Source organism: Phodopus roborovskii, unplaced genomic scaffold (genome assembly GCF_943737965.1).
Source record: "Phodopus roborovskii unplaced genomic scaffold, PHOROB, whole genome shotgun sequence".
In the NCBI taxonomy this organism is placed as follows: domain Eukaryota; kingdom Metazoa; phylum Chordata; class Mammalia; order Rodentia; family Cricetidae; genus Phodopus; species Phodopus roborovskii.
The window spans coordinates 2,707,570-2,720,462 of record NW_026126514.1 but is presented as its reverse complement, the minus strand read 5'-3'; the positions used below and the strand labels follow the sequence as shown (position 1 = coordinate 2,720,462).

The 12,893-nt window shown below is 39.0% G+C and overlaps 1 protein-coding gene across 2 annotated transcripts in view; it reads right to left on the bottom strand.

Annotated features, from left to right (window-relative positions):
- Positions 1-12,893, bottom strand: part of Nubpl (NUBP iron-sulfur cluster assembly factor, mitochondrial) — a 180,320-nt gene that overhangs the window by 144,056 nt on the left and 23,371 nt on the right. The window lies entirely within an intron of this gene.

The window sequence follows — 12,893 nt, the reverse complement described above, 5'->3', positions numbered from 1 at the left end:
TATCCCCAAAACCTAGCAAGATAACTCATAATCTCTCAATAACAAGAAATTCAAGAAACTGAAACAACCCTAAATCTTCCATGATACCTGTTTCCAGACATACAATTACTTTTCAACCCTCATCATCTGATTCTCTAAATATACAAAACAATATAAATTCAACATTTACATTCATAATCTTACACTGACTGACTCAATTTGCAATTCTAAGAAAACTACTTCATGACTTAGACCCCTGGATGTGAAAAGAGGAGACTGATATGTATCTGTATTGAAATCCCAGCCTAATTTAAAATAAGGAAGCAAAAAAAAAAAAAAGAAGAAGAAGAAGAAAGAAAGTATTTTGCTTTTGATTTTAATAAGATGATTATATATAAAATTTAGGTTGAATGCACTGAGGTAGTTAAGGTAAACAGGAAATAATACTGAGAAATTCTGCTACCTTTAACCAGCAAGAGAACCTAGTAGGACTACAATGGAATTAAATTCATTGTGAATAACAAATTTCAAGTGGGGTTATTGACACAGTATCTAGCTTCTTTAATACTATCTCATTGTAGGACTGTTTCTGTGGCAACATCAAGGACTAAAAGAACTACTACTAAGTAATCTCACAAAATATAAGGTTGTTTTTCCTATATGAATGTTGGTTTTACAATAACTTGAAGTGAGGTTCTAAGTTTCAAAGTAGTCTAATTATTCCTTTCAAGTAAAATAACTCTTTTAAGAGCAGTTTTCCCACCAGCCTGGTCCCACTGCCATGTCAGCCCCAAATAACACACAGAGATGCTGTATTAGAAATAAAGCTGTTGGCCTGTTACTAGCATTTCTTATTGGCTAGCTCTGTCTTAAACATAAACCCATTTCTATCAATCTAAGTGTTTCCACATGGTCTTATCTTACCGGAGAGAAGGTCCAGACCCCTTACTCCTCTCAAGTCCTACATCTTAAATCTCCTCTCCTACATCTCCCAGAATCCTCCTTGTCTCCTAGTCCTGCCTATCTTGTCTTCCTATTTGCCAATAGTGCTTTATTCATTATCCAATAAGAGAAACATATTTACAGAATGACATCTCCCATCATAACTCAGCCCTTGACATTGGTGTTTTCTGTATAAACTGAGGACATGACCACTCCAAGGTGTGAATGAATAGAAGATTTCATTGTAGGTATCAGGGAGAGCGACCAGAGACTTCTGCACGAGTCCAGAGCAGAGAGAGAAAGGAGACCATGAAAGGAGAGGGTCTCTGAAGTGTGTAACAGGTACCTGTGAAACTGAGGGAGCCTGGAGACCAGCATGGACTTTGGCATGCTAGAAGACATCATCAAGAGCTATTTGGTCCCTTCTGCAAGTGATAAGGGAACTAGCTCCTTTGGTAGAGGGGAAGCAAAGCAGCTTCACAAATTCTAGAAGACTTATGGCTTTTGCAAACTTCCAGAATTTGGACCTGACAATAGCCAAGTGTTCCTACCCTAAGACTGCAGCCCCGATTTCACCATTGTTTGATTTTCAAATTTCTTTCAAAATGTGGGAACCCATCTTCTATTCTATCTTCTAGAACAAAACCAGGCCTTCCTCATGAACCCTTAGAACTACAGTCCAAGAAACAAATTGAAATTTGCCTTCACATTTGCTGTAGTAAGAATAGACTTTACATATGTGACTAAGATGGCGAACACGTATTGCTACACCAAAATAATAATAATTATTATTATTATTATAATTATAATTAGAGGGACAGCATGATTGCAAGGTTCAGAATTTACATTTCTCCCTTCCTGCAGCAATATCACAGTGCTGTCATCCCTGCTATGGTAAGGAAGAATGGAGACTAACATCCACAGTAATCATGTTTCATCTTATTTAATTGTTTCATGATTTCTGCCTTATGATGAAGCAGAATTAAATACAAGCCAGACCTCATCTATCTCCACCAGACTCTCAGCACAATCTAACTACAAAATAATAGTGAACACATCTTTTTCTAAGCTAGTTGCATTTGTGCATACACACACATATGTGTGTATATATGTATTAATAATAATCACAGGAAAGGCTATCAATTTGGGAAAGGGGACACAGGAGAGGTTGAGGGAGCGAGGCTGGGTAGGGCTAGAGGGAGAGAAGGGAGGACAGAAAATGTGATTCTATTCCAACTCAAAATATGTTTTTTAACATTTTCAGAAGAATGATATTGACCAACTTTTATTTATTTTATTTATTTACTGAGATTATAATCTTTTTTTAAAGAGTCACCTCATAAATATTTTAATCCTGTGGATCATATGATCTCTACAGCAACTACCCAATATCACCACTGGAGAATCAAAGGATGCCTGAATCAGCATAGCTGTATTCCAATAAAACTTGCAAACACACACACACACACACACACACACACACACACACACACACACACAGACACCAATGATCTAACTCACAGGTTATGGCTTTCCAACATCCAATCTAGAGAACAAACATTTTATGAGCAAGTTAATCAACCAAGCATCAATATACCCTTAGCAGAGTTAAGAGTAAGCAGTTCTTATTCTTTTTTTAAGGTTATAATTACATAATTTCTCTCTTCTTTTCTTCCCTCCAAATGTTCCCATACAGACCTCCATGCTCTTTCAAATCCACGGTCTCTTTTCTCACTTATTGTTATTACATGAATATATGTAATTGCATATAAAATATATTCTCAAAATATAACCTGTTGGATCTGAATAATAACACTTACATGTATGTTTTCAGGGCTGCCCATATGGCATTGGATAACCAGTTAGCATGCTCTTCCCTGGAGAAGACTACCTCTCCCATTCCCAGCTTTCCTTGGCTCTCTGTGTAGGCTTTTTCTTTATGGGCTTTTCCCTATCCAGTTAGCATGTTCATTAACATCACCCTTGTTCAGCTCACATTTGGATAATCACGTTGTTAAGATTTTATGAGCATAGCTTCTGATGTTACTAGGAGATTCAATTTCACAGCCAACTCCCTGATCCTCTGGCTCTTAACAATCTTTCTGCCCCTCCTTCCTTAGTGTTCCCTGAGCCTAAGCTGTGGGGCTTCTATAAAGAAGATATATCTATTGGGACTAGAATCCACAACTTTGAATTTTAATTAGTTGTGGTTTTTTTTGTCCTGGTCTTCATCTTTTGAAAGGAGAGTTTTCTTGATGAGGGGTAAAGACTTCATTTACATGTGTGTATAAGGATAAATGTTTATAGACTGTGCTGGTTTAATAAATTGTGGTTGTTGATTCTTCGCCAATAACCATGACTTCACTAGCACTGAGTAGTTGGCGAGGTTTCCAGTACCAGGTATGGCATACCTCTTGTTGAGTGGGTTTTAAGTCCAATTGGAAAGCTGTTGGTTATTGCAAAGGTATGTGTGCCACTTTTGCACCTGTGAGATTATTGTGCCATGCTGGCTGCTGATATGATTCATAAGTACCACAGCTGGGTAGCACTGTTGGCTGCCTCCCTCCTTTGGAAACTTGCATGGCATCTTTTGTACCATGAAAGCCAGTCCTGAGGGAGGGAACATTCAGGTCAGTTCCAGCTCAGGGCCTTTGGACCATTTCTGAAGGGGGTAATATCTTCAGAAATAGGGACTTACCTTCCACCTCTGGAAATAACCAAGGGCAACAGTAGTAGGCTGTATGTTTTGGAAGTCCCTTGGACAGTCCTGACCAGCAACTCAAAACAAGATTTCTCATGTCTAGGACTGGGGTTCTTGTTGGATGGCCTTTGGCTCTTGAAGGGAGCACCATCAGCCCAGATAAGAAAAGTTCATTAAAACTACGTATGTATAAAATTGTGTTAAGTAGGCTTCTACTTTTAATATCTAGTCTTAAATTTAAATTTAAATTCCAAGACAATTCTATTCTATAGGGAAAGATATAAACAATAAAAATGTATGCAACAGTGTTCATCTAAGTTTCAAAATATTTTTCCGCCTCCTTCTTATCAGAATATTTAGACTTAGTCAAGAAAGCTTCAATTAGGTTTTTCTTTATCTTTCATTTTAGCCATACTCAAAAGAAACAGTCACCACAAACACCTTAGAAACACACAGCAAATAAAATTACTATTAGCAAAAGCAACTGCAAACTTAACAATTATAGTTGTCATCTTTATCATCATAAACTTAGGTAAATGCACAGTCATCTAACAATATATTCTTTTTCTGAGTTCCCTACAGATTTCAAAACCTAGCAGATAACACAAAATGAAGCAAACCCTGATATATCATTTAGATTTTTGGATTGTTCCTTTATAATATATACATACCAACCTGTGAAAGCTGTAAAAGGCGGCAGAATTATTCGGAGTGATTATACTGTTTCATTACTACTGCATGAAAGCTGCAATTTGAGAGCCTACATGTCCTATTTTTTTTGTGTTGGATTTCAAAGGCGGTAACAACAGTTTAGGTACTGCTTTGTTCTTGCAGCAGGATCTACCCTGCAGATTGTAAGGCTTCTGACATGCCCCTTCCATCCCTCTTGTCTACTAATAGAAGCCATCAAAACAACATCTTAGTGCACTCCCACCCAATTATTCCTACATAAATATTCCTTTCAGACTTGCCTTAAGCTTGTCCTTTCCACAGACGTACCCAGCTAAGATTCCCATAATTCCCAGCATATTACAGTCAATGTGATCGTAGACTGGTAATTGGTATTATTCAATTTGGAGTTGAGCCAAGCCTCTTCTTTCTTGTCTTTCTGCCTATCTTTAAGTCAAGCTGTCACTTAAAAGAATTCCAGTATCTTACTAGAGAGAAGCATGTTTCCTGACTCTGTTAGCTGGGATTAAATAAGAATCTGACTGTCAGGAGAACTAACAGTTGAACAAAAGACAGAGAACAGTTTCCTATTGCTTGTCAAAGGGATATCTAAATCTCCATCTTCAGTCAAGAAAGACAAAGGGCACCCTGAAGGAAGAGGCTAGCCTGACAGGTGAGCTCAGCTAGAGATGCCTCGTGGAAAGTACAAAAGAGTCAAAGGACAAACTCATTGCTTATGAGAGCAGAAAAAGCAAAACCAACAAAAGGAGCCATTTCTAATGTGAAACTTTATTTTAGAGCAGAAACAAACCAACAAGTTACCTTTGTCTTCTAAAGAAACTGCTGCACTGACAAGATGGCTCAGGGGAAAGGGTACTGCAGCCAAACATGATCACCTGAGTGCTTTCCACAAACACACATGATAGAAAGAGAAAATCAACTCCCAAAAATTGTTCTCTCGTGTCGACATATGCACCATGGTATATGCAGACCCATCACTACCACACATACAAAATAAATGTTCAAAACATAAATTTCTTTAAAAGAACTGACAACAAAATGGTGGCCCAGAAACTCCAGCACTCAGGAGACTGGGGCAAAAGACTCATATGTTCAAGGTCAGCCAGGCTACAAAAATAAGTTCTAGGCTAGTCAGTCTTGATTATACAGTGAGACCCAATCTCAAACACAAATACTCTGTAGGTATGGGTGTGTGTTTTGATATTAAAGAAAGACTTATATGGGTGTGCTGATGCATATCTTAATCCTAGTGCTTATAAGGCTAAGGCAGAAAGATCGTGAGTTCAAGGCCAGCCTAGGCTACAAGAGAAAGAGTCTGTCAAAAATAAGAATAAGATGAAAAAAAATGTGAAATGGGTTAGAATTTTCCCAGCAGTCTACTGCTAACCACCATCCTCTTCCCAAGAAACCAACTCTTCTATAAGCTTCTATAAGTGCAGTCACTGTGGATCTCTCCAAAACAGAAATGGAATTTGATGGGAAAGGATCTCCTGGGAGCAGTGGGCTGATCTAGAAGCATGACAGAATGGTATACACCATCCAGAGCTTTGAAAACTAAAGCCGCACACAGAATTTAAAAAGCTAATTAAAAAGAGTAATTTTAAATGTGCTCACTGCCAAAATTAGGTACAACAGGGTTTCAAATATAAAACGGCTACAAAAGTTTTGCTCCTTTTATCCTTATAGAACAAGATTACATAAAAAGGAAGAAACTGCCTTCAGTCCCACAATTTTATTGAAGAAGTAATGGGGAAATGCACTAACAAGATTAAGAAAAAACTTAGATTCCTGGCCTGCCTGCCTTTTTAAAGTATTAATGTGTTTAGTAAAGCTTTAACATTGTAAAAAACTTAAAGAAGTTTTTATCACCATGGTAATGCTTATGAAAATGCAGGAAAAAATTCCGAAAAGTAACAGTCAACTTACTGGTGACATCAACTAGTCTTTTGGTTACCAGATTTTCAGCCTAGGAACCTAGAAACCGTAACTAAACAACAGAACCTTTCCCAACAGATAAAGCACTCCAGCAAAGTACTGTCAAGTCTTTGAGATACCCTCAACTGCCGTGACAAGAGCAGTCCTCACAATTCTGATCAAGGAGCCTGCAAAGAAACAGGACTCACATGCCCCAGGGCATCTGACCACTCTAGACAAACCACAGTGTGTGCATGCAGTGGCTGGTTCTGCAACCAAGGATCCATGTGTCCTGCCCCTCCGGCACTAACTCTCCCAACAGCGCCCTGCTGAAGCTTAGCCCTTCATACTCCTCAAAGATGGGAAAGGGAAGAAACTAATTTACCAAGTAAAGAAATTGTTTCTGAGGAAACAATTGGTAAGAACCAAGTTAGGGAATAAGAAGAATTAAAAGGAGAAATTGTCTTTTGAGAAAAGTCCAGATAAGCTTGTATTAGCGTTAGCTAATAAAAATCCAAAGGTCAGCTCATAATGTAGCCACCTATAGGTAGTTAAACAAACAAAGATTAAATGTAAATTTCAGGTAATTTCTCTAACTCAACAGGCAACTCAGCAGATTCTTGGAGCAAAGTAAGAGAACCAATTATTGCAGCAAGCTGCACTTTATCAAAAGAAATTTACAAGATGGGCCAAAAGGTACCAAGCAGGAAGTACCATCCAATGGCTTCTTAAAGCCATTAAAAACAAAGTCACTGCTGCTTCTAGTTGCAAGCTTCAGGAAGCTTCCACTGAGCATGGAGAACAATGGGGAAAGCCACGTGCTGCGTCTGTCTCTGAAGGGTGTTTAAAGACAGTCTTCCATCTCACTGTAGGCCAGTGTGGTGTTCAATCCAAGACCTCCTGGAGGAGTAACAAGTGAGGAAGGTCTCCTCACAAGACTGGCTTTAAGGTGGAGCTTAGTACTTCTCTCTCTCTTTATTATGTATTTTTAAAATCTTTTGTTTCAATAGTTGATGCCAAATTCCTTATTCAGCATACTGAATTATTCTTTAAAAGACACCACAGAGATAGACACATCTAAAGACAATACTATTAGCATATTAGCTACTTTCAATCAACAAGAATGACTATAAAAATATTACTACCTATGCCTGATAAATTACAATTATGTAGTTAATTTCCATTAAGTTGCTATTGCAATATATAGTATATGTTGAAATATCAGAGCAATATTTTAAATTAAGGAAAAAATATTACAACTTTTTAAAAGTACCTGCACAGCAACTAGAGAAAAGGCTCAACAGTCAAGAGAACTTGTTGTTCTTGCATCCATGGTGGTTCAAAGCCATCCTTGACTCTAGCTCCAGAGAATCCCACCATTCTCTGACCTCAGCAGGCACCAAGCACACACATGGTGCACACACATACATGAAGGAGAAACATTAACACATAAAAACTAAAATGCATAAATCTAAATTGAAATAAAAAGACAGCACTTACTTAAACAGTTAATCATCTTGACAAGTAATAATTTTTTATAAATGAAAATCAGCATTACTTAGCACCATGTAAAATAATGATTATACTGTTTAGGTTACTTTTTTAGACAATGTATTAAAAGCATCATGGAATACACGAAGAAGCAAGCTAGCACTTGTATCACTTAAAAGGTGATTGCAGAGAGCTGCTAATCTTACCATGCCTCATTTTTATTTACAATATATATAGATATAGATATAGATATAGATATAGATATAGATATAGATATAGATATAGATATTCTAAGACCAGGGAACTGGCTCACTGGTAAAAGTGCTTGCTGTCAGGTTCATTCCAAGTCTACACAATGAAAGGGAGAACCAACTCCTGCAAGCTGTCCTCAGAACTGTATATGTACACACACACACACACACACACACACACACACACACATACACACATAATTAACTTTTAAAAAGCAAAGAGAAGAAGAGAAAAAGAAACATCACACAGAAAGGACATATTCTAATTTAAATGGGAAGGAATTTTCAGACACAAACAAAGAGCAGGGCATTACCAGGTTTTTATGAAGATTATAAAACTTTGATTTTCTGAAATACAAAAAATTAGCTAAGGCTGGACATGGTAGTGCTCACCTTTAATCCCACCACTTGGGAATCAGAGCCAGCAAGGAGGAGAGCAGTTCTCCCAGGACCTTCAAGGGTTGGTGGCCAGTTCTCCCAAACCCATGCCACTGGGGCCAGTTCTGGGGACAAGGGACAGTTCTCACACTCGGGTGGCCAGTGAGGGATGGGCCCAGCTCTCCAGGGCCTATACCATCAGGACCAGCTCTCCCATGGACCCAGGTGGTAACACAGGCCTCAGACATCAACACAGACCCCAGCTGCAAGAGACTTCAGCTGCAGCTCAGGTCTAGACATCACCATGGCCCTGGATGGCAGGGCAGGCTACCCATATTGGACATCAACTTGGCCACAGGTGGTAGTGCAGACAAGGGACACCCTCACGAATTCGTTAAGTACTATGACCCTAAGTGGCAGTGCAGAGCTTCAGTTCGGCCTCTCCACAGTGCACAAACCACTCTGCCTCTCCTTTCCAGTCTCCCCACCACATACCTGGTCACTGTAGTGGCCCCAGCTCGCCTACTAGCCTGCCAGCCTGCCCAGACCTTGGGACACCAAGCAGACCTATGGCTATCTTCCATATGACTGGAAGGGTTGCCTGCCCCCTCTCTTTTTTTTGTTTGTTTGTTTAATAGCCCCCCTCAACTCAATTTGGTCAACCCACACACACTCATGGATGTGGGAACATCTACTTTTAAAAACTGACTCTGTCTCCCCCAGAAACCATTAACTATCAACAACTCCTCAGTTAGGGGTAGGGGCTTGTGAGAGACTCTACCTCTATGTTAAAATGTTCACTGGCTTGTGCTCTGAGGTCATAAGTGCAGCATTCCAGTCTTGTCAAAGTGTCAGCTTCCCTTTAGTCTTTCCTAACCTGTAGCTCTTACAATTTTCCACACACCCCTTCCCTGATGGTTCCTAAGCTTTGAGGCAGGAGAGATACAGACACTTCACAGTTTAACCACCATTCACTGCAAAATTAAACATAAAAATAAACCTCTGAGGGCTGCACTAACCTATGGGTACAAAGATATGAGAGGGCAATTTGATATGGTGTCCAGTTTATCAGAACAGTACCAGTATGTTTGTCCCTGGGATCCATGAGTTCTTAGTCAGAATTAAAGTACAAGATATGCTTCTTCCTGTGAAATGGGCCTTAAATCAAATCCTAAAATGGTCAGTCCATTTCATAATACCCATGCCACTATTACACCCATGGGCATATCTTTCCACGATACTCATTGTATCGTACTTCACATCTAGGTAAAATTATTGATTGCTTTTTTTCCTCCAGCAGCCTACATAGCATTTAGTTCTATAAAAGTCACATGAGGAAGATTCCTAATTTATACTAACTTGATTTCTCATATGCTATGACCAAAGTCTTCAACAATAGGATCTGACCATCAAGTTCTAGTGGGTAACCAAAAGCAATGACAGTGGTTTGCATGTCAATTTATCTAATTCTAATTCTAATAATTCTATGACATGAATATACAATAATTTTGAAGAAATCAAGCCACATATGGACTAGTAATTGGCCAAAGTCAGGCAGCTGTCAGAAGGAAATGGTAAAAACCTAAACAGCACACTCTCAGAGTCTATAGTTAACCACTAAAACATGCAACTTCTCTCCAGAGACAAATTAAGTCAAAGTTCTCACAAAAAAAAAAAAAAGAAGAAGAACAGGCTTAGGATTACTGTGCTTCTTCCTTCAGCCAAGACTTCTTTATAAACTGGGAAATAGGTATTCACGGTCAGCATGTAGTTATTTACCACACAAAACTACCATCCAAAATAGCATCCCAATTACTAACTCAGATAATACATAGCATAAACTTGGAAAACAGCAAAAGGATCCTTCAAATGTATATACTACTTTCATATGAATTGTTATTGTACATTTTAAGAGCAAGAGCCATGCCTACCTTAAAGCTTTGGGACTGCTGTGAAAATGTCTCTATTAAATAATAACACATTTGATAAAAATTGGGTTTACAGAGTTTTATTAGTCATTTAAGGTATATACTTACATAGCTTACATGGAACAGATACAGTCAAAAATATAATTAAGGAAATAAAAAATCATTATCTGAAGCCAGAGAATATTTGGCTAAGCCAACAGGAAATCACTATTGGTTATAACGGATACTAAGTCACAAGAGAAACAGTTACAATATGCTACCACTTATTCTCTTTTAATTCTGCAGAAAAGTGTTTCTATACTAAATCAAATGCAAAATATTTAAAAGCTAATATACCAAAATGACCATTTATTAAACCACACTACTAGCTCTAGATATCATACCAGTAGTATCAAATATATGATATCCCTATGTCACTCAGGTTCCTCACCTTGGAGATGAGCAGAAATAATAATAACAACAGAACAATAGCTACTCTGAGTTCTGCAAAGTCAAGTTTCCAGCCCAAGTTCATAGAGCTAATAAGTGAAAAGCTGGCGTACAGAATTTGGGTTTATCAGAATCCAAAGGCCATTGTTTTCCTCCCAGGAGTACCCAGAAGAAGCTAACTATGTCAGAGTCACTGGAGAGCTTGTTAACAAAATTGATGGTCAAGTCCCAGACCTAAAAACACCAATTCCCAGAGATTCTGATTTATTTAACAAGCTCCCAGGTGACTCTTACACAGCAAGTGAGCACTGGGCATAGAAATACTATTTAAAACCCACAAAACTGCCTCTTGCATTTTCTATTGGGTTCAGTGGCTTGAAAGGAAGGTTATAAGAGCCTATAACAAGATTTAGACTCAAGGAAGTGGTTCAAGTAAGAGAGGAAGGATCCAGTTCAACCTCACAATGGAAATTCATTTTGATAAGTGGATTATGATCTTTTCATTCATCTCCACAACCTGAAATCACCTTCAATACCTCCTTCCCTTCTTCTCTGGCTCTTGATCAGCTCTCCTAACAAGAAGATATGACCATCTGTGGTTACCTTAGGATCCAAAGTCCCTGTCTTGGTTACTTTTCTATTCCTTTGCTAAAACATCATGGCCAAGGTAACTTATAAGGAAGTAATTAATTTGGGGCTCATGATTCCAGGGGGTTAGAGCCCATGACCATCACAGTGGGGAGCATGGCAGCAGGCAGGCATGATCCAGGAGCAGAAGCTGAGAGCTTACATACTGGTTCACAAACATGAGGTGGGGCTGGCAGTCAGAATGAGAATAAGCTAACTGAAAATAGCATGGGCTTTTCAAACCTCAAGGTCCAATCCCAATGACACAGCTCCTGCAACAAAGCCACACCTCCTAATCCTTCCCAAGCAGTTCCACCAACTGGTGACCAAGAATTCAAATGTAAGAGCCCATGGGGACCTTCTCATTCAAACCACCACAGGCCCTACTCCCACCCCCTCCTTGTCATACAGAGTTTACCTCTTTAGAAACACTGGAATCCATACTTGTCCAGTCTCTCTTGCAGCTAAAATATGGTCATAAAAACCAGTCATGCTCAGTGAAGCTGGAAAAGACCATTGAAAATTTTCCTTACAATTATAAAACCAACCACTAGGGAACACTCCTTTTTTCTTCTCTTTTGCTGCTGAAGGAAATAGCCACCTTCCAAAAGAATGCAGGAAGCTACCCCAGAAACCTGGCATATTTGAGCTGCTTTTTGTTACTGAAAACAGATTTTTTTTTTTCATTATGCTTCTGCTTATGCTTCCCCTCCCCCATCTCCTCCCAGATCTTCCCCTCTTTCCCAACCTCCCAAAACCACACCTTTTCTTTCCCCCTCTATCATTAGAATGCAAATAGCCATCTAAAACATAAGACAAAATAACAATGCTGTGACTTCCACACTTCTGTAATGTGAACTAATATGCCCTACTCTGTAAAATCTTTTCATTCAATTCTTGCTCTGCCTAACTCAACAATCCCAGTACCTCTGTCTCATATGTTTTTCAGGATCATTATAAACCTTAATTTTGAAAGGCATAGTTTCTAGCATGATCTATGTAACAGCAGAAAACTCCCTAAGGTATCCCACTGTCATGGTTCAAAATCCAAAATCTTCAGACAGATTCTGCACTAGTCCTCTGGTCCTGACACTCCCTACCCCAGAGCCACAGGAGCACTGTTCAGCCCAAACACCTCGTGACATCCTGCTATGACTTTGCTCACATGGCTCTTCAACCTATTTTTCTACCAGCAAAACTGCCTAGCCTTCAAAGGACTGGAAATAACTTCTCCTTGATCTGTTATTAGCAAAATCTGTATTCACCAACTGCTACGCTTGCTACATTCTTTCTTGTACACAAGTAAATATCTGCTTCCTCACATAGCTATAAGCATTATGAAAGTCACATCCAAGGCGACAAGATGGTACAGTACGTAAAAGTATTTACCATCAAGCCTGATGCCCTGAGTTCAATCCCTAGAATCCACACAGTAGAAGAAGAGAAATGATTCCTATAACTGTCTTCTGACCTCCACTCATGCATCATGGTGTACACACATACACACACATGCATGTGCACACACAGACACACACACACAAACACACACACACACACACACAC